Source organism: Chionomys nivalis, chromosome 13 (genome assembly GCF_950005125.1).
Source record: "Chionomys nivalis chromosome 13, mChiNiv1.1, whole genome shotgun sequence".
Taxonomy (NCBI): Eukaryota; Metazoa; Chordata; class Mammalia; order Rodentia; family Cricetidae; genus Chionomys; species Chionomys nivalis.
The window spans coordinates 1,913,729-1,935,512 of NC_080098.1; positions in this window are offsets into that span (position 1 = coordinate 1,913,729).

Sequence of the window (21,784 nt, forward strand, 5' to 3'; positions counted from 1 at the left end):
TGCTCCTGAATAGTAAAAAAATTACAGATTCACAATAAAACAGATTCAGACATAAAAGACCACAGTGTTGGATGAATGTACGTAGGCTTGAGAGAGAGAAGAAAAATATATAGAGAAAAAAGTTAATGGTTTAAAAAAAAAGGATAAAGTCTTTAAAGAGACAGAGTACAGATAGTTATAGATTAAAAGAAATAAAGAAAAATAAGCCACGTAAAAATGGAAAATTCACAAAGAGTCTGGATTTTTTGTATTATTGTGTTTTCTTTAAAATTTTTGACTGTAAAGGAGCTAACTGCAGAGAGATATTTCATTATATGGGCTGCCAAGCTAAACCAAAATGGATACAAGGGTATTATGATTTTAGAATATGGGTCTAAGGATATGATGCTTTGGAGAGGGTCTTCTTTTGTTTTCACAGAGGATGAGACTCTGTGGATTGTGTCTATCCCGATATGGTATGATAGACCACGCCCTCCTGAAAGGTTGCTGTGAACACCTTCAGAAAATTACTTCACTCAACTGCCGACTGAGATGACCCTGACACACAGGTTACACCATGAAAGATCTGAATACAGCGCCCCCATTCAGCAGGAAGCAGTTTGGAGAGAAAAACTGCGCCCATGTTCCCAAATATGGTTTATAAATGTTCTTTTACATTTAAAGGGGGATATGATATAGATATAAATAATTTGCATTGGTATAGATTTTAAGGTCAATTTTGTTATGTGTATATGTATCTCTGATCTTGATTAAGGTATTGTGATTGTGTAGTTCATTTAAAAATGTAACGTATAATTAAGAAATATAGGTTGTTAGTGGATAATCATCAATAATAGTCAAGCTTGTAGTCATGTTAGTTAGATTTTCAAGGTGTGCATAGATATATTTTAGATAGGCATTCTTCATATCTTTCAAAGACTACAGAACATGGCATTTAATGTTTTAATCACTTAGGGCTTTTCATGACAATGAGACACGTCTGCTTTTGGCAGCACCAGTTACTTCAAGAGGAAGATGGGCATCAAAGAGGCTCCTTATGGAGTTTGATAGCCATTTGGGCATGAAACTGCTCATGCCTGGACTGATGCATAAACTGGACACAGAGAACCCGCAGAGAGAGGACTGCTGAACTTGCCTAAAGGTGAGATGGTCTTTCGGGGTTTCTGACTCATGAAAGAGTCTGTGAGACGTTCTGCAGGACACAGCAGATAGTGACTGAACTGTCTTTGGAATTTCCTGCTTCATGAAAATGTGTCTGCTGGATACTATGGGCCTGTAGGCCGAAGATGGATGCCCCAACGGTACAAAAGAACTTTGGGTGACTGTCCAGGCAGCAAGATGTCTGTCATTTCTAGAGTTTTCTTATTTCTTGTTTACTTAGGTAATATTATATCCTTCTGGAGTCTTTGATGGAGTTGAAGAATAAATAGATAGTTATAGTTTTCCTTAGTTATGATAAAAGATAAAGTAGATATAAATATTGTAACTGTAATTCTTGCTTGATAACTGTTTTGTTATATGTAATTTTACTATGTTAAAGTTAAAGTCTTTCTTTTTTGTTTAAACAGAAAAAGGGGAAATGATGGAGGTGGGTCATCTTTCTATCTGTTGTTTCATTGGTTAAGTAATAAAGAAACTGCCTTGGCCCCTTTAATAGGACAGAAAATTAGGTAGGCGGAGTAAACAGACAGAATGCTGGGAGAAAGAAGCCGAGTCAGGAGTCGCCATGATTCTCCCACTCCAGACAGACGCAGGTTAAGATCTTTCCTGGTAAGCCAGCTCATGGTGCTACACAGAATATTAGAAATGGGTTAGATCAATATGTAAGAGCTAGCCAATAAGAGGTTGGAACTAATGGGCCAGGCAGTGATTAAAAGAATACAGTTTCCGTGTAATTATTTCGGGGCATAAGCTATACATGCGGGCGGCTGGGTGCTGGGGACGCAGCCCTGCCGCCCTTATTACAACAGGCACCAAACCTCATTTTGAAGCAATTATGTGATGTCCAGGAATCGAACTTCTGATCTTTGGAAGAGCAGGCAATGCTCTTAACCACTGAGCCATCTCTCCGACCCGTTTTTCAACTTCTTTAACTAAACCAGGATTACTCAATGTGGTGTGTGGATCACATCTGCATTCCCCTAACATGTGGAGTACAGGGGTCTCCTTGGACCTATTGGCTGTTCATGTACCTCATAGAGGAGGTCAGCATAAATTGTTTCTCTGGCTTTAAACTGGTTAACATTTTGCTGGTGTTTGTAGTCCTTTGATTGTCTTGGATGTGAGTTCTCTTTAAGGCACATGAACATGCCAGTGTTTTCTTCTTCTAGGAATCTTTCCTTACTCTCCTTAGTGTTGTCTCTGAAGCACGCTGTCTCATGGTGATAGAGCTTTGAGTATTTATCATCCTAAAAAAAGTTTGCCTAATTCAGTCACAATAACGTGGGCCCTGGCCTTTGCCCTGACTCTATGTCTGCATTTGGCCTCATCAAACTCAGCAGGCAATGCTCTTAAGCACTGAGCCATCTCTCCTGCCTCTTCCTTCTGTTGCCAGTAGATTGCACCAAATCTCATTTTGATAACAAAACTGTGGTTGCCACGAATCGAACTTCTGACCTTTAGAAGGGCAGCCAGGATTCTTAACCACTGAGCTATCTCTCGAGCGCTTCTTTCTGCATCCAAAAGAGGGCACAAGACCTCAGTGCAGATGGGTGTGAGCCATTATGTGGTTGCTTGAAATTGAATACAGGAGCATGAAACAGCACGAAATGCTCTTAAACACTGAGCCATCTCTCCAACCCGTTTTTCTACTTCTTTACCTAAACCAGATGTACTCAATGATGTGTGGATCACATCTGCATTTTCCTAACATTTGAAGTACAGGGGTCTCCATGGATCTGTTGGCCATTCGTGTACCTCATAGAGGAGGTCTAGACAAATTGTTTCACTGGCTTTAAATTGGTTAAGATTTGTTGGTGTTTGTTCCTTTGTATGTCTTGAATGTGAGTTCTTCTTCAGGCACATGAACATGCTGTTATTTTCTTCTTCTTACCATCTTGCCTTACTCTTCTTGGTGGTGTCTCTGAAGCATGCTGGCTCATGGTGATAGAGCTGTGAGTCTTTATTATCCTAACAAAATGTTTTGCCTGATTCAGTCCCAACAACCTGGGCCCTGGCTGTATGACTGCATTTGGCCTCAACAAACTCAGCAGGCATGATCTAAGCACCAAGACATCTCTCCTGCCTCTTCCTTCTGCTTCCAGTAGAGGGCACCTGATGGAGGTGGGTCATCTTTCTATCTGTGGTTTCATTGGTTAAGTAATAAAGAAACTGCCTTGGCCCCTTTAATAGGACAGAAAATTAGGTAGGCGGAGTAAACAGACAGAATGCTGGGAGAAAGAAGCCGAGTCAGGAGTCGCCATGATTCTCCCACTCCAGACAGACGCAGGTTAAGATTCTCCCTGGTAAGCCAGCTCGTGGTACTACACAGAATATTAGAAATGGGTTAGATCAATATGAAAGAGCTAGCCAATAATAGGCCGGAACTAATGGGCCAGGCAGTGTTTAAAAGAATACAGTTTCCGTGTAATTATTTCGGGGCATAAGCTAGCCATGTGGGCGGCCGGGTGCCGGAGACTCAACCCCGCCGCTCTTATTACAACAGAGTGGCACCCAACGTGCTAATGAACTCCACTTGAAACCTGAGAGGGCTTAAAAAGGACACAGAGAGAATTTAAGACAGCTTTTTGCTGTTTGTGGGTTGCGTGCGGCAAAGAAATTGTCCTGACTCAGCAACAGGAAAAAACTGGCTGTTTTAAAATGCTGGCTTTCTGGGCTGTGCCGCCATTACGATCTCTGTCTGGCTCCTGCAGGAGACAGAGCTTTTGAATGGAGCATTTGGAGTAAAGTGCTACGGCTTGCTTGATGGCAATGTGGACTGTTGTGTGCCTGGAACTGTGTGTGGCTCAGGGGCACCAAATGGCTCTGAGGCAGGAGCCGCTCAACTCCGCCATGCTCAAGCAGTCTGGTCTCAAGCAGGAACTACCGTAATTACCATAATAACAGCGCAGTTAAGGTTTAGACTGGGCAGGACACAGGCAGTACCATATTATCTGTATATGGTGCAACTTAAGTTTTTAAGAAGTGCTTAACATTTTAAGAAATGCTCCTGAATAGTAAAAAAATTACAGATTCACAATAAAACAGATTCAGACATAAAAGACCACAGTGTTGGATGAATGTACGTAGGCTTGAGAGAGAGAAGAAAAATATATAGAGAAAAAAGTTAATGGTTTAAAAAAAAAGGATAAAGTCTTTAAAGAGACAGAGTACAGATAGTTATAGATTAAAAGAAATAAAGAAAAATAAGCCACGTAAAAATGGAAAATTCACAAAGAGTCTGGATTTTTTGTATTATTGTGTTTTCTTTAAAATTTTTGACTGTAAAGGAGCTAACTGCAGAGAGATATTTCATTATATGGGCTGCCAAGCTAAACCAAAATGGATACAAGGGTATTATGATTTTAGAATATGGGTCTAAGGATATGATGCTTTGGAGAGGGTCTTCTTTTGTTTTCACAGAGGATGAGACTCTGTGGATTGTGTCTATCCCGATATGGTATGATAGACCACGCCCTCCTGAAAGGTTGCTGTGAACACCTTCAGAAAATTACTTCACTCAACTGCCGACTGAGATGACCCTGACACACAGGTTACACCATGAAAGATCTGAATACAGCGCCCCCATTCAGCAGGAAGCAGTTTGGAGAGAAAAACTGCGCCCATGTTCCCAAATATGGTTTATAAATGTTCTTTTACATTTAAAGGGGGATATGATATAGATATAAATAATTTGCATTGGTATAGATTTTAAGGTCAATTTTGTTATGTGTATATGTATCTCTGATCTTGATTAAGGTATTGTGATTGTGTAGTTCATTTAAAAATGTAACGTATAATTAAGAAATATAGGTTGTTAGTGGATAATCATCAATAATAGTCAAGCTTGTAGTCATGTTAGTTAGATTTTCAAGGTGTGCATAGATATATTTTAGATAGGCATTCTTCATATCTTTCAAAGACTACAGAACATGGCATTTAATGTTTTAATCACTTAGGGCTTTTCATGACAATGAGACACGTCTGCTTTTGGCAGCACCAGTTACTTCAAGAGGAAGATGGGCATCAAAGAGGCTCCTTATGGAGTTTGATAGCCATTTGGGCATGAAACTGCTCATGCCTGGACTGATGCATAAACTGGACACAGAGAACCCGCAGAGAGAGGACTGCTGAACTTGCCTAAAGGTGAGATGGTCTTTCGGGGTTTCTGACTCATGAAAGAGTCTGTGAGACGTTCTGCAGGACACAGCAGATAGTGACTGAACTGTCTTTGGAATTTCCTGCTTCATGAAAATGTGTCTGCTGGATACTATGGGCCTGTAGGCCGAAGATGGATGCCCCAACGGTACAAAAGAACTTTGGGTGACTGTCCAGGCAGCAAGATGTCTCTGTCATTTCTAGAGTTTTCTTATTTCTTGTTTACTTAGGTAATATTATATCCTTCTGGAGTCTTTGATGGAGTTGAAGAATAAATAGATAGTTATAGTTTTCCTTAGTTATGATAAAAGATAAAGTAGATATAAATATTGTAACTGTAATTCTTGCTTGATAACTGTTTTGTTATATGTAATTTTACTATGTTAAAGTTAAAGTCTTTCTTTTTTGTTTAAACAGAAAAAGGGGAAATGATGGAGGTGGGTCATCTTTCTATCTGTTGTTTCATTGGTTAAGTAATAAAGAAACTGCCTTGGCCCCTTTAATAGGACAGAAAATTAGGTAGGCGGAGTAAACAGACAGAATGCTGGGAGAAAGAAGCCGAGTCAGGAGTCGCCATGATTCTCCCACTCCAGACAGACGCAGGTTAAGATCTTTCCTGGTAAGCCAGCTCATGGTGCTACACAGAATATTAGAAATGGGTTAGATCAATATGTAAGAGCTAGCCAATAAGAGGTTGGAACTAATGGGCCAGGCAGTGATTAAAAGAATACAGTTTCCGTGTAATTATTTCGGGGCATAAGCTATACATGCGGGCGGCTGGGTGCTGGGGACGCAGCCCTGCCGCCCTTATTACAACAGGCACCAAACCTCATTTTGAAGCAATTATGTGATGTCCAGGAATCGAACTTCTGATCTTTGGAAGAGCAGGCAATGCTCTTAACCACTGAGCCATCTCTCCGACCCGTTTTTCAACTTCTTTAACTAAACCAGGATTACTCAATGTGGTGTGTGGATCACATCTGCATTCCCCTAACATGTGGAGTACAGGGGTCTCCTTGGACCTATTGGCTGTTCATGTACCTCATAGAGGAGGTCAGCATAAATTGTTTCTCTGGCTTTAAACTGGTTAACATTTTGCTGGTGTTTGTAGTCCTTTGATTGTCTTGGATGTGAGTTCTCTTTAAGGCACATGAACATGCCAGTGTTTTCTTCTTCTAGCCATCTTGCCTTACTCTCCTTAGTGTTGTCTCTGAAGCACGCTGTCTCATGGTGATAGAGCTTTGAGTATTTATCATCCTAAAAAAAGTTTGCCTAATTCAGTCACAATAACGTGGGCCCTGGCCTTTGCCCTGACTCTATGTCTGCATTTGGCCTCATCAAACTCAGCAGGCAATGCTCTTAAGCACTGAGCCATCTCTCCTGCCTCTTCCTTCTGTTGCCAGTAGATTGCACCAAATCTCATTTTGATAACAAAACTGTGGTTGCCACGAATCGAACTTCTGACCTTTAGAAGGGCAGCCAGGATTCTTAACCACTGAGCTATCTCTCGAGCGCTTCTTTCTGCATCCAAAAGAGGGCACAAGACCTCAGTGCAGATGGGTGTGAGCCATTATGTGGTTGCTTGAAATTGAATACAGGAGCATGAAACAGCACGAAATGCTCTTAAACACTGAGCCATCTCTCCAACCCGTTTTTCTACTTCTTTACCTAAACCAGATGTACTCAATGATGTGTGGATCACATCTGCATTTTCCTAACATTTGAAGTACAGGGGTCTCCATGGATCTGTTGGCCATTCGTGTACCTCATAGAGGAGGTCTAGACAAATTGTTTCACTGGCTTTAAATTGGTTAAGATTTGTTGGTGTTTGTTCCTTTGTATGTCTTGAATGTGAGTTCTTCTTCAGGCACATGAACATGCTGTTATTTTCTTCTTCTTACCATCTTGCCTTACTCTTCTTGGTGGTGTCTCTGAAGCATGCTGGCTCATGGTGATAGAGCTGTGAGTCTTTATTATCCTAACAAAATGTTTTGCCTGATTCAGTCCCAACAACCTGGGCCCTGGCTGTATGACTGCATTTGGCCTCAACAAACTCAGCAGGCATGATCTAAGCACCAAGACATCTCTCCTGCCTCTTCCTTCTGCTTCCAGTAGAGGGCACCTGATGGAGGTGGGTCATCTTTCTATCTGTGGTTTCATTGGTTAAGTAATAAAGAAACTGCCTTGGCCCCTTTAATAGGACAGAAAATTAGGTAGGCGGAGTAAACAGACAGAATGCTGGGAGAAAGAAGCCGAGTCAGGAGTCGCCATGATTCTCCCACTCCAGACAGACGCAGGTTAAGATTCTCCCTGGTAAGCCAGCTCGTGGTACTACACAGAATATTAGAAATGGGTTAGATCAATATGAAAGAGCTAGCCAATAATAGGCCGGAACTAATGGGCCAGGCAGTGTTTAAAAGAATACAGTTTCCGTGTAATTATTTCGGGGCATAAGCTAGCCATGTGGGCGGCCGGGTGCCGGAGACTCAACCCCGCCGCTCTTATTACAACAGAGTGGCACCCAACGTGCTAATGAACTCCACTTGAAACCTGAGAGGGCTTAAAAAGGACACAGAGAGAATTTAAGACAGCTTTTTGCTGTTTGTGGGTTGCGTGCGGCAAAGAAATTGTCCTGACTCAGCAACAGGAAAAAACTGGCTGTTTTAAAATGCTGGCTTTCTGGGCTGTGCCGCCATTACGATCTCTGTCTGGCTCCTGCAGGAGACAGAGCTTTTGAATGGAGCATTTGGAGTAAAGTGCTACGGCTTGCTTGATGGCAATGTGGACTGTTGTGTGCCTGGAACTGTGTGTGGCTCAGGGGCACCAAATGGCTCTGAGGCAGGAGCCGCTCAACTCCGCCATGCTCAAGCAGTCTGGTCTCAAGCAGGAACTACCGTAATTACCATAATAACAGCGCAGTTAAGGTTTAGACTGGGCAGGACACAGGCAGTACCATATTATCTGTATATGGTGCAACTTAAGTTTTTAAGAAGTGCTTAACATTTTAAGAAATGCTCCTGAATAGTAAAAAAATTACAGATTCACAATAAAACAGATTCAGACATAAAAGACCACAGTGTTGGATGAATGTACGTAGGCTTGAGAGAGAGAAGAAAAATATATAGAGAAAAAAGTTAATGGTTTAAAAAAAAAGGATAAAGTCTTTAAAGAGACAGAGTACAGATAGTTATAGATTAAAAGAAATAAAGAAAAATAAGCCACGTAAAAATGGAAAATTCACAAAGAGTCTGGATTTTTTGTATTATTGTGTTTTCTTTAAAATTTTTGACTGTAAAGGAGCTAACTGCAGAGAGATATTTCATTATATGGGCTGCCAAGCTAAACCAAAATGGATACAAGGGTATTATGATTTTAGAATATGGGTCTAAGGATATGATGCTTTGGAGAGGGTCTTCTTTTGTTTTCACAGAGGATGAGACTCTGTGGATTGTGTCTATCCCGATATGGTATGATAGACCACGCCCTCCTGAAAGGTTGCTGTGAACACCTTCAGAAAATTACTTCACTCAACTGCCGACTGAGATGACCCTGACACACAGGTTACACCATGAAAGATCTGAATACAGCGCCCCCATTCAGCAGGAAGCAGTTTGGAGAGAAAAACTGCGCCCATGTTCCCAAATATGGTTTATAAATGTTCTTTTACATTTAAAGGGGGATATGATATAGATATAAATAATTTGCATTGGTATAGATTTTAAGGTCAATTTTGTTATGTGTATATGTATCTCTGATCTTGATTAAGGTATTGTGATTGTGTAGTTCATTTAAAAATGTAACGTATAATTAAGAAATATAGGTTGTTAGTGGATAATCATCAATAATAGTCAAGCTTGTAGTCATGTTAGTTAGATTTTCAAGGTGTGCATAGATATATTTTAGATAGGCATTCTTCATATCTTTCAAAGACTACAGAACATGGCATTTAATGTTTTAATCACTTAGGGCTTTTCATGACAATGAGACACGTCTGCTTTTGGCAGCACCAGTTACTTCAAGAGGAAGATGGGCATCAAAGAGGCTCCTTATGGAGTTTGATAGCCATTTGGGCATGAAACTGCTCATGCCTGGACTGATGCATAAACTGGACACAGAGAACCCGCAGAGAGAGGACTGCTGAACTTGCCTAAAGGTGAGATGGTCTTTCGGGGTTTCTGACTCATGAAAGAGTCTGTGAGACGTTCTGCAGGACACAGCAGATAGTGACTGAACTGTCTTTGGAATTTCCTGCTTCATGAAAATGTGTCTGCTGGATACTATGGGCCTGTAGGCCGAAGATGGATGCCCCAACGGTACAAAAGAACTTTGGGTGACTGTCCAGGCAGCAAGATGTCTCTGTCATTTCTAGAGTTTTCTTATTTCTTGTTTACTTAGGTAATATTATATCCTTCTGGAGTCTTTGATGGAGTTGAAGAATAAATAGATAGTTATAGTTTTCCTTAGTTATGATAAAAGATAAAGTAGATATAAATATTGTAACTGTAATTCTTGCTTGATAACTGTTTTGTTATATGTAATTTTACTATGTTAAAGTTAAAGTCTTTCTTTTTTGTTTAAACAGAAAAAGGGGAAATGATGGAGGTGGGTCATCTTTCTATCTGTTGTTTCATTGGTTAAGTAATAAAGAAACTGCCTTGGCCCCTTTAATAGGACAGAAAATTAGGTAGGCGGAGTAAACAGACAGAATGCTGGGAGAAAGAAGCCGAGTCAGGAGTCGCCATGATTCTCCCACTCCAGACAGACGCAGGTTAAGATCTTTCCTGGTAAGCCAGCTCATGGTGCTACACAGAATATTAGAAATGGGTTAGATCAATATGTAAGAGCTAGCCAATAAGAGGTTGGAACTAATGGGCCAGGCAGTGATTAAAAGAATACAGTTTCCGTGTAATTATTTCGGGGCATAAGCTATACATGCGGGCGGCTGGGTGCTGGGGACGCAGCCCTGCCGCCCTTATTACAACAGGCACCAAACCTCATTTTGAAGCAATTATGTGATGTCCAGGAATCGAACTTCTGATCTTTGGAAGAGCAGGCAATGCTCTTAACCACTGAGCCATCTCTCCGACCCGTTTTTCAACTTCTTTAACTAAACCAGGATTACTCAATGTGGTGTGTGGATCACATCTGCATTCCCCTAACATGTGGAGTACAGGGGTCTCCTTGGACCTATTGGCTGTTCATGTACCTCATAGAGGAGGTCAGCATAAATTGTTTCTCTGGCTTTAAACTGGTTAACATTTTGCTGGTGTTTGTAGTCCTTTGATTGTCTTGGATGTGAGTTCTCTTTAAGGCACATGAACATGCCAGTGTTTTCTTCTTCTAGCCATCTTGCCTTACTCTCCTTAGTGTTGTCTCTGAAGCACGCTGTCTCATGGTGATAGAGCTTTGAGTATTTATCATCCTAAAAAAAGTTTGCCTAATTCAGTCACAATAACGTGGGCCCTGGCCTTTGCCCTGACTCTATGTCTGCATTTGGCCTCATCAAACTCAGCAGGCAATGCTCTTAAGCACTGAGCCATCTCTCCTGCCTCTTCCTTCTGTTGCCAGTAGATTGCACCAAATCTCATTTTGATAACAAAACTGTGGTTGCCACGAATCGAACTTCTGACCTTTAGAAGGGCAGCCAGGATTCTTAACCACTGAGCTATCTCTCGAGCGCTTCTTTCTGCATCCAAAAGAGGGCACAAGACCTCAGTGCAGATGGGTGTGAGCCATTATGTGGTTGCTTGAAATTGAATACAGGAGCATGAAACAGCACGAAATGCTCTTAAACACTGAGCCATCTCTCCAACCCGTTTTTCTACTTCTTTACCTAAACCAGATGTACTCAATGATGTGTGGATCACATCTGCATTTTCCTAACATTTGAAGTACAGGGGTCTCCATGGATCTGTTGGCCATTCGTGTACCTCATAGAGGAGGTCTAGACAAATTGTTTCACTGGCTTTAAATTGGTTAAGATTTGTTGGTGTTTGTTCCTTTGTATGTCTTGAATGTGAGTTCTTCTTCAGGCACATGAACATGCTGTTATTTTCTTCTTCTTACCATCTTGCCTTACTCTTCTTGGTGGTGTCTCTGAAGCATGCTGGCTCATGGTGATAGAGCTGTGAGTCTTTATTATCCTAACAAAATGTTTTGCCTGATTCAGTCCCAACAACCTGGGCCCTGGCTGTATGACTGCATTTGGCCTCAACAAACTCAGCAGGCATGATCTAAGCACCAAGACATCTCTCCTGCCTCTTCCTTCTGCTTCCAGTAGAGGGCACCTGATGGAGGTGGGTCATCTTTCTATCTGTGGTTTCATTGGTTAAGTAATAAAGAAACTGCCTTGGCCCCTTTAATAGGACAGAAAATTAGGTAGGCGGAGTAAACAGACAGAATGCTGGGAGAAAGAAGCCGAGTCAGGAGTCGCCATGATTCTCCCACTCCAGACAGACGCAGGTTAAGATTCTCCCTGGTAAGCCAGCTCGTGGTACTACACAGAATATTAGAAATGGGTTAGATCAATATGAAAGAGCTAGCCAATAAGAGGTTGGAACTAATGGGCCAGGCAGTGTTTAAAAGAATACAGTTTCCGTGTAATTATTTCGGGGCATAAGCTAGCCATGTGGGCGGCCGGGTGCCGGAGACTCAACCCCGCCGCTCTTATTACAACAGAGTGGCACCCAACGTGCTAATGAACTCCACTTGAAACCTGAGAGGGCTTAAAAAGGACACAGAGAGAATTTAAGACAGCTTTTTGCTGTTTGTGGGTTGCGTGCGGCAAAGAAATTGTCCTGACTCAGCAACAGGAAAAAACTGGCTGTTTTAAAATGCTGGCTTTCTGGGCTGTGCCGCCATTACGATCTCTGTCTGGCTCCTGCAGGAGACAGAGCTTTTGAATGGAGCATTTGGAGTAAAGTGCTACGGCTTGCTTGATGGCAATGTGGACTGTTGTGTGCCTGGAACTGTGTGTGGCTCAGGGGCACCAAATGGCTCTGAGGCAGGAGCCGCTCAACTCCGCCATGCTCAAGCAGTCTGGTCTCAAGCAGGAACTACCGTAATTACCATAATAACAGCGCAGTTAAGGTTTAGACTGGGCAGGACACAGGCAGTACCATATTATCTGTATATGGTGCAACTTAAGTTTTTAAGAAGTGCTTAACATTTTAAGAAATGCTCCTGAATAGTAAAAAAATTACAGATTCACAATAAAACAGATTCAGACATAAAAGACCACAGTGTTGGATGAATGTACGTAGGCTTGAGAGAGAGAAGAAAAATATATAGAGAAAAAAGTTAATGGTTTAAAAAAAAAGGATAAAGTCTTTAAAGAGACAGAGTACAGATAGTTATAGATTAAAAGAAATAAAGAAAAATAAGCCACGTAAAAATGGAAAATTCACAAAGAGTCTGGATTTTTTGTATTATTGTGTTTTCTTTAAAATTTTTGACTGTAAAGGAGCTAACTGCAGAGAGATATTTCATTATATGGGCTGCCAAGCTAAACCAAAATGGATACAAGGGTATTATGATTTTAGAATATGGGTCTAAGGATATGATGCTTTGGAGAGGGTCTTCTTTTGTTTTCACAGAGGATGAGACTCTGTGGATTGTGTCTATCCCGATATGGTATGATAGACCACGCCCTCCTGAAAGGTTGCTGTGAACACCTTCAGAAAATTACTTCACTCAACTGCCGACTGAGATGACCCTGACACACAGGTTACACCATGAAAGATCTGAATACAGCGCCCCCATTCAGCAGGAAGCAGTTTGGAGAGAAAAACTGCGCCCATGTTCCCAAATATGGTTTATAAATGTTCTTTTACATTTAAAGGGGGATATGATATAGATATAAATAATTTGCATTGGTATAGATTTTAAGGTCAATTTTGTTATGTGTATATGTATCTCTGATCTTGATTAAGGTATTGTGATTGTGTAGTTCATTTAAAAATGTAACGTATAATTAAGAAATATAGGTTGTTAGTGGATAATCATCAATAATAGTCAAGCTTGTAGTCATGTTAGTTAGATTTTCAAGGTGTGCATAGATATATTTTAGATAGGCATTCTTCATATCTTTCAAAGACTACAGAACATGGCATTTAATGTTTTAATCACTTAGGGCTTTTCATGACAATGAGACACGTCTGCTTTTGGCAGCACCAGTTACTTCAAGAGGAAGATGGGCATCAAAGAGGCTCCTTATGGAGTTTGATAGCCATTTGGGCATGAAACTGCTCATGCCTGGACTGATGCATAAACTGGACACAGAGAACCCGCAGAGAGAGGACTGCTGAACTTGCCTAAAGGTGAGATGGTCTTTCGGGGTTTCTGACTCATGAAAGAGTCTGTGAGACGTTCTGCAGGACACAGCAGATAGTGACTGAACTGTCTTTGGAATTTCCTGCTTCATGAAAATGTGTCTGCTGGATACTATGGGCCTGTAGGCCGAAGATGGATGCCCCAACGGTACAAAAGAACTTTGGGTGACTGTCCAGGCAGCAAGATGTCTCTGTCATTTCTAGAGTTTTCTTATTTCTTGTTTACTTAGGTAATATTATATCCTTCTGGAGTCTTTGATGGAGTTGAAGAATAAATAGATAGTTATAGTTTTCCTTAGTTATGATAAAAGATAAAGTAGATATAAATATTGTAACTGTAATTCTTGCTTGATAACTGTTTTGTTATATGTAATTTTACTATGTTAAAGTTAAAGTCTTTCTTTTTTGTTTAAACAGAAAAAGGGGAAATGATGGAGGTGGGTCATCTTTCTATCTGTTGTTTCATTGGTTAAGTAATAAAGAAACTGCCTTGGCCCCTTTAATAGGACAGAAAATTAGGTAGGCGGAGTAAACAGACAGAATGCTGGGAGAAAGAAGCCGAGTCAGGAGTCGCCATGATTCTCCCACTCCAGACAGACGCAGGTTAAGATCTTTCCTGGTAAGCCAGCTCATGGTGCTACACAGAATATTAGAAATGGGTTAGATCAATATGTAAGAGCTAGCCAATAAGAGGTTGGAACTAATGGGCCAGGCAGTGATTAAAAGAATACAGTTTCCGTGTAATTATTTCGGGGCATAAGCTATACATGCGGGCGGCTGGGTGCTGGGGACGCAGCCCTGCCGCCCTTATTACAACAGGCACCAAACCTCATTTTGAAGCAATTATGTGATGTCCAGGAATCGAACTTCTGATCTTTGGAAGAGCAGGCAATGCTCTTAACCACTGAGCCATCTCTCCGACCCGTTTTTCAACTTCTTTAACTAAACCAGGATTACTCAATGTGGTGTGTGGATCACATCTGCATTCCCCTAACATGTGGAGTACAGGGGTCTCCTTGGACCTATTGGCTGTTCATGTACCTCATAGAGGAGGTCAGCATAAATTGTTTCTCTGGCTTTAAACTGGTTAACATTTTGCTGGTGTTTGTAGTCCTTTGATTGTCTTGGGTGTGAGTTCTCTTTAAGGCACATGAACATGCCAGTGTTTTCTTCTTCTAGCCATCTTGCCTTACTCTCCTTAGTGTTGTCTCTGAAGCACGCTGTCTCATGGTGATAGAGCTTTGAGTATTTATCATCCTAAAAAAAGTTTGCCTAATTCAGTCACAATAACGTGGGCCCTGGCCTTTGCCCTGACTCTATGTCTGCATTTGGCCTCATCAAACTCAGCAGGCAATGCTCTTAAGCACTGAGCCATCTCTCCTGCCTCTTCCTTCTGTTGCCAGTAGATTGCACCAAATCTCATTTTGATAACAAAACTGTGGTTGCCACGAATCGAACTTCTGACCTTTAGAAGGGCAGCCAGGATTCTTAACCACTGAGCTATCTCTCGAGCGCTTCTTTCTGCATCCAAAAGAGGGCACAAGACCTCAGTGCAGATGGGTGTGAGCCATTATGTGGTTGCTTGAAATTGAATACAGGAGCATGAAACAGCACGAAATGCTCTTAAACACTGAGCCATCTCTCCAACCCGTTTTTCTACTTCTTTACCTAAACCAGATGTACTCAATGATGTGTGGATCACATCTGCATTTTCCTAACATTTGAAGTACAGGGGTCTCCATGGATCTGTTGGCCATTCGTGTACCTCATAGAGGAGGTCTAGACAAATTGTTTCACTGGCTTTAAATTGGTTAAGATTTGTTGGTGTTTGTTCCTTTGTATGTCTTGAATGTGAGTTCTTCTTCAGGCACATGAACATGCTGTTATTTTCTTCTTCTTACCATCTTGCCTTACTCTTCTTGGTGGTGTCTCTGAAGCATGCTGGCTCATGGTGATAGAGCTGTGAGTCTTTATTATCCTAACAAAATGTTTTGCCTGATTCAGTCCCAACAACCTGGGCCCTGGCTGTATGACTGCATTTGGCCTCAACAAACTCAGCAGGCATGATCTAAGCACCAAGACATCTCTCCTGCCTCTTCCTTCTGCTTCCAGTAGAGGGCACCTGATGGAGGTGGGTCATCTTTCTATCTGTGGTTTCATTGGTTAAGTAATAAAGAAACTGCCTTGGCCCCTTTAATAGGACAGAAAATTAGGTAGGCGGAGTAAACAGACAGAATGCTGGGAGAAAGAAGCCGAGTCAGGAGTCGCCATGATTCTCCCACTCCAGACAGACGCAGGTTAAGATTCTCCCTGGTAAGCCAGCTCGTGGTACTACACAGAATATTAGAAATGGGTTAGATCAATATGAAAGAGCTAGCCAATAAGAGGCCGGAACTAATGGGCCAGGCAGTGTTTAAAAGAATACAGTTTCCGTGTAATTATTTCGGGGCATAAGCTAGCCATGTGGGCGGCCGGGTGCCGGAGACTCAACCCCGCCGCTCTTATTACAACAGAGTGGCACCCAACGTGCTAATGAACTCCACTTGAAACCTGAGAGGGCTTAAAAAGGACACAGAGAGAATTTAAGACAGCTTTTTGCTGTTTGTGGGTTGCGTGCGGCAAAGAAATTGTCCTGACTCAGCAACAGGAAAAAACTGGCTGTTTTAAAATGCTGGCTTTCTGGGCTGTGCCGCCATTACGATCTCTGTCTGGCTCCTGCAGGAGACAGAGCTTTTGAATGGAGCATTTGGAGTAAAGTGCTACGGCTTGCTTGATGGCAATGTGGACTGTTGTGTGCCTGGAACTGTGTGTGGCTCAGGGGCACCAAATGGCTCTGAGGCAGGAGCCGCTCAACTCCGCCATGCTCAAGCAGTCTGGTCTCAAGCAGGAACTACCGTAATTACCATAATAACAGCGCAGTTAAGGTTTAGACTGGGCAGGACACAGGCAGTACCATATTATCTGTATATGGTGCAACTTAAGTTTTTAAGAAGTGCTTAACATTTTAAGAAATGCTCCTGAATAGTAAAAAAATTACAGATTCACAATAAAACAGATTCAGACATAAAAGACCACAGTGTTGGATGAATGTACGTAGGCTTGAGAGAGAGAAGAAAAATATATAGAGAAAAAAGTTAATGGTTTAAAAAAAAAGGATAAAGTCTTTAAAGAGACAGAGTACAGATAGTTATAGATTAAAAGAAATAAAGAAAAATAAGCCACGTAAAAATGGAAAATTCACAAAGAGTCTGGATTTTTTGTATTATTGTGTTTTCTTTAAAATTTTTGACTGTAAAGGAGCTAACTGCAGAGAGATATTTCATTATATGGGCTGCCAAGCTAAACCAAAATGGATACAAGGGTATTATGATTTTAGAATATGGGTCTAAGGATATGATGCTTTGGAGAGGGTCTTCTTTTGTTTTCACAGAGGATGAGACTCTGTGGATTGTGTCTATCCCGATATGGTATGATAGACCACGCCCTCCTGAAAGGTTGCTGTGAACACCTTCAGAAAATTACTTCACTCAACTGCCGACTGAGATGACCCTGACACACAGGTTACACCATGAAAGATCTGAATACAGCGCCCCCATTCAGCAGGAAGCAGTTTGGAGAGAAAAACTGCGCCCATGTTCCCAAATATGGTTTATAAATGTTCTTTTACATTTAAAGGGGGATATGATATAGATATAAATAATTTGCATTGGTATAGATTTTAAGGTCAATTTTGTTATGTGTATATGTATCTCTGATCTTGATTAAGGTATTGTGATTGTGTAGTTCATTTAAAAATGTAACGTATAATTAAGAAATATAGGTTGTTAGTGGATAATCATCAATAATAGTCAAGCTTGTAGTCATGTTAGTTAGATTTTCAAGGTGTGCATAGATATATTTTAGATAGGCATTCTTCATATCTTTCAAAGACTACAGAACATGGCATTTAATGTTTTAATCACTTAGGGCTTTTCATGACAATGAGACACGTCTGCTTTTGGCAGCACCAGTTACTTCAAGAGGAAGATGGGCATCAAAGAGGCTCCTTATGGAGTTTGATAGCCATTTGGGCATGAAACTGCTCATGCCTGGACTGATGCATAAACTGGACACAGAGAACCCGCAGAGAGAGGACTGCTGAACTTGCCTAAAGGTGAGATGGTCTTTCGGGGTTTCTGACTCATGAAAGAGTCTGTGAGACGTTCTGCAGGACACAGCAGATAGTGACTGAACTGTCTTTGGAATTTCCTGCTTCATGAAAATGTGTCTGCTGGATACTATGGGCCTGTAGGCCGAAGATGGATGCCCCAACGGTACAAAAGAACTTTGGGTGACTGTCCAGGCAGCAAGATGTCTCTGTCATTTCTAGAGTTTTCTTATTTCTTGTTTACTTAGGTAATATTATATCCTTCTGGAGTCTTTGATGGAGTTGAAGAATAAATAGATAGTTATAGTTTTCCTTAGTTATGATAAAAGATAAAGTAGATATAAATATTGTAACTGTAATTCTTGCTTGATAACTGTTTTGTTATATGTAATTTTACTATGTTAAAGTTAAAGTCTTTCTTTTTTGTTTAAACAGAAAAAGGGGAAATGATGGAGGTGGGTCATCTTTCTATCTGTTGTTTCATTGGTTAAGTAATAAAGAAACTGCCTTGGCCCCTTTAATAGGACAGAAAATTAGGTAGGCGGAGTAAACAGACAGAATGCTGGGAGAAAGAAGCCGAGTCAGGAGTCGCCATGATTCTCCCACTCCAGACAGACGCAGGTTAAGATCTTTCCTGGTAAGCCAGCTCATGGTGCTACACAGAATATTAGAAATGGGTTAGATCAATATGTAAGAGCTAGCCAATAAGAGGTTGGAACTAATGGGCCAGGCAGTGATTAAAAGAATACAGTTTCCGTGTAATTATTTCGGGGCATAAGCTATACATGCGGGCGGCTGGGTGCTGGGGACGCAGCCCTGCCGCCCTTATTACAACAGGCACCAAACCTCATTTTGAAGCAATTATGTGATGTCCAGGAATCGAACTTCTGATCTTTGGAAGAGCAGGCAATGCTCTTAACCACTGAGCCATCTCTCCGACCCGTTTTTCAACTTCTTTAACTAAACCAGGATTACTCAATGTGGTGTGTGGATCACATCTGCATTCCCCTAACATGTGGAGTACAGGGGTCTCCTTGGACCTATTGGCTGTTCATGTACCTCATAGAGGAGGTCAGCATAAATTGTTTCTCTGGCTTTAAACTGGTTAACATTTTGCTGGTGTTTGTAGTCCTTTGATTGTCTTGGATGTGAGTTCTCTTTAAGGCACATGAACATGCCAGTGTTTTCTTCTTCTAGCCATCTTGCCTTACTCTCCTTAGTGTTGTCTCTGAAGCACGCTGTCTCATGGTGATAGAGCTTTGAGTATTTATCATCCTAAAAAAAGTTTGCCTAATTCAGTCACAATAACGTGGGCCCTGGCCTTTGCCCTGACTCTATGTCTGCATTTGGCCTCATCAAACTCAGCAGGCAATGCTCTTAAGCACTGAGCCATCTCTCCTGCCTCTTCCTTCTGTTGCCAGTAGATTGCACCAAATCTCATTTTGATAACAAAACTGTGGTTGCCACGAATCGAACTTCTGACCTTTAGAAGGGCAGCCAGGATTCTTAACCACTGAGCTATCTCTCGAGCGCTTCTTTCTGCATCCAAAAGAGGGCACAAGACCTCAGTGCAGATGGGTGTGAGCCATTATGTGGTTGCTTGAAATTGAATACAGGAGGATGACAGAGCACGAAATGCTCTTAAACACTGAGCCATCTCTCCAACCCGTTTTTCTACTTCTTTACCTAAACCAGATGTACTCAATGATGTGTGGATCACATGTGCATTTTCCTACCATTTGAAGTACAGGGGTCTCCATGGATCTGTTGGCCATTCGTGTACCTCATAGAGGAGGTCTAGACAAATTGTTTCACTGGCTTTAAATTGGTTAAGCTTTTGTTGGTGTTTGTTCCTTTGTATGTCTTGGATGTGAGTTCTTCTTCAGGCACATGAACATGCTAGTATTTTCTTCTTCTAACCATCTTGCTTTACTCTTACTCTGCTTGGTGGTGTCTCTGAAGCATGCTGGCTCATGGTGATAGAGCTATGAGTGTTTATTATCCTAACAAAATGATTTGCCTGATTCAGTCCCAACAACCTGGGCCCTGGCTGTATGTCTGCACTTGGCCTCATCAAACTCAGCAGGCATGCTCTTAAGCACCAAGACATCTCTCCTGCCTCTTCCTTCTGCTTCCAGTAGAGGGCACCAAACCTCATTTGGAAGCAATTATGTTATGTCCAATAATCGAACTTCTGATCTTTGGAAGAGCAGGCAATGCTCTTAACCACTGAGCCATCTCTCCTACCCGTTTTTCAACTTCTTTAACTAAACCAGGTTTACTCAATGTGGTGTGTGGATCACATCTGCATTCCCCTAATATGTGGAGTACAGGGGTCTCCTTGGACCTATTGGCTGTTCATGTCCCTCATAGGGGAGGTCAGCATAAATTGTTTCTATGGCTTTAAATTGGTTAACATTTTGCTGGTGTTTGTAGTCCTTTGATTATCTTGGATGTGAGTTCTCTTTAAGGCACATGAACATGCCAGTGTTTTCTTCTTCTAGACATCTTGCCTTACTCTCCTTAGTGTTGTCTCTGAAGCACGTTGTCTCATGGTGATAGAGCTGTGAGTCTTTAACATCCTAAAAAAACGTTTGCCTAATTCAGTCACAATAACGTGGGCCCTGGCCTTTGCCCTCACTCTATGTCTGCACTTGGCATCATCAAACTCAGCAGCCAATGCTCTTAAGCACTGAGCCATCTCTCCTGCCTCTTCCTTCTGTTGCCAGTAGATGGCACCAAATCTCATTTTGAGAGCAAAACTGTGGTTGCCAGGAAGCGAACTTCTGACCTTTAGAAGGACAGCCAGTATTCGTTACCACTGAGCTAACTCTCGAGCGCTTCTTTCTGCATACATTAAAGGGCACAAGACCTCAGTGCAGGTGGTTGTGAGCCATTATGTGGTTGCTTGAAATTGAATACGGGAGGTTGAAAGAGCACGAAATGCTCTTAAACACTGAGCCATCTCTCCAACCCGTTTTTCTACTTCTTTACCTAAACCAGATGTACTCAATGATGTGTGGATCACATCTGCATTTTCCTAACATTTGAAGTACAGGGGTCTCCATGGATCTGTTGGCCATTCGTGTACCTCATAGAGGAGGTCTAGACAAATTGTTTCACTGGCTTTAAATTGGTTAAGCTTTTGTTGGTGTTTGTTCCTTTGTATGTCTTGGATGTGAGTTCTTCTTCAGGCACATGAACATGCTAGTATTTTCTTCTTCTAACCATCTTGTCTTACTCTGCTTGGTGGTGTCTCTGAAGCATGCTGGCTCATGGTGATAGAGCTGTGAGTCTTTATTATCCTAACAAAATATTTTGCCTGATTCAGTCCCAACAACCTGGGCCCTGGCTGTATGTCTGCACTTGGCCTCATCAAACTCAGCAGGCATGCTCTTAACCACCAAGACATCTCTCCTGCCTCTTCCTTCTGCTTCCAGTAGAGGGCACCAAACCTCATTTTGAAGAAATTATGTGATGTCCAGGAATCGAACTTCTGATCTTTGGAAGAGCAGGCAATGCTCTCAACCACTGAGCCATCTCTCTGACCCGTTTTTCCACTTCTTTAACTAAACCAGGTTTACTCAATGTGGTGTGTGGATCACATCTGCATTCCCCTAACATGTGGAGTACAGGGGTCTCCATGGACCTATTGGCTGTTCATGTACCTCATAGAGGAGGTCAGGATAAATTGTATCTCTGGCTTTAAATTGGTTAACATCTTGCTGGTGTTTGTAGTCCTTTGATTGTCTTGGATGTGAGTTCTCTTTAAGGCACATGAACATGCCAGTGTTTTCTTCTTCTATCCATCTTGCCTTACTCTCCTTAGTGTTGTCTCTGAAGCACGTTGTCTCATGGTGATAGAGCTGTGAGTCTTTAACATCCTAAAAAAAGTTTGCCTAATTCAGTCACAATAACGTGGGCCCTGGCCTTTGCCCTCACTGTATGTCTGCACTTGACATCATCAAACTCAGTAGGCAAAGCTCTTAAG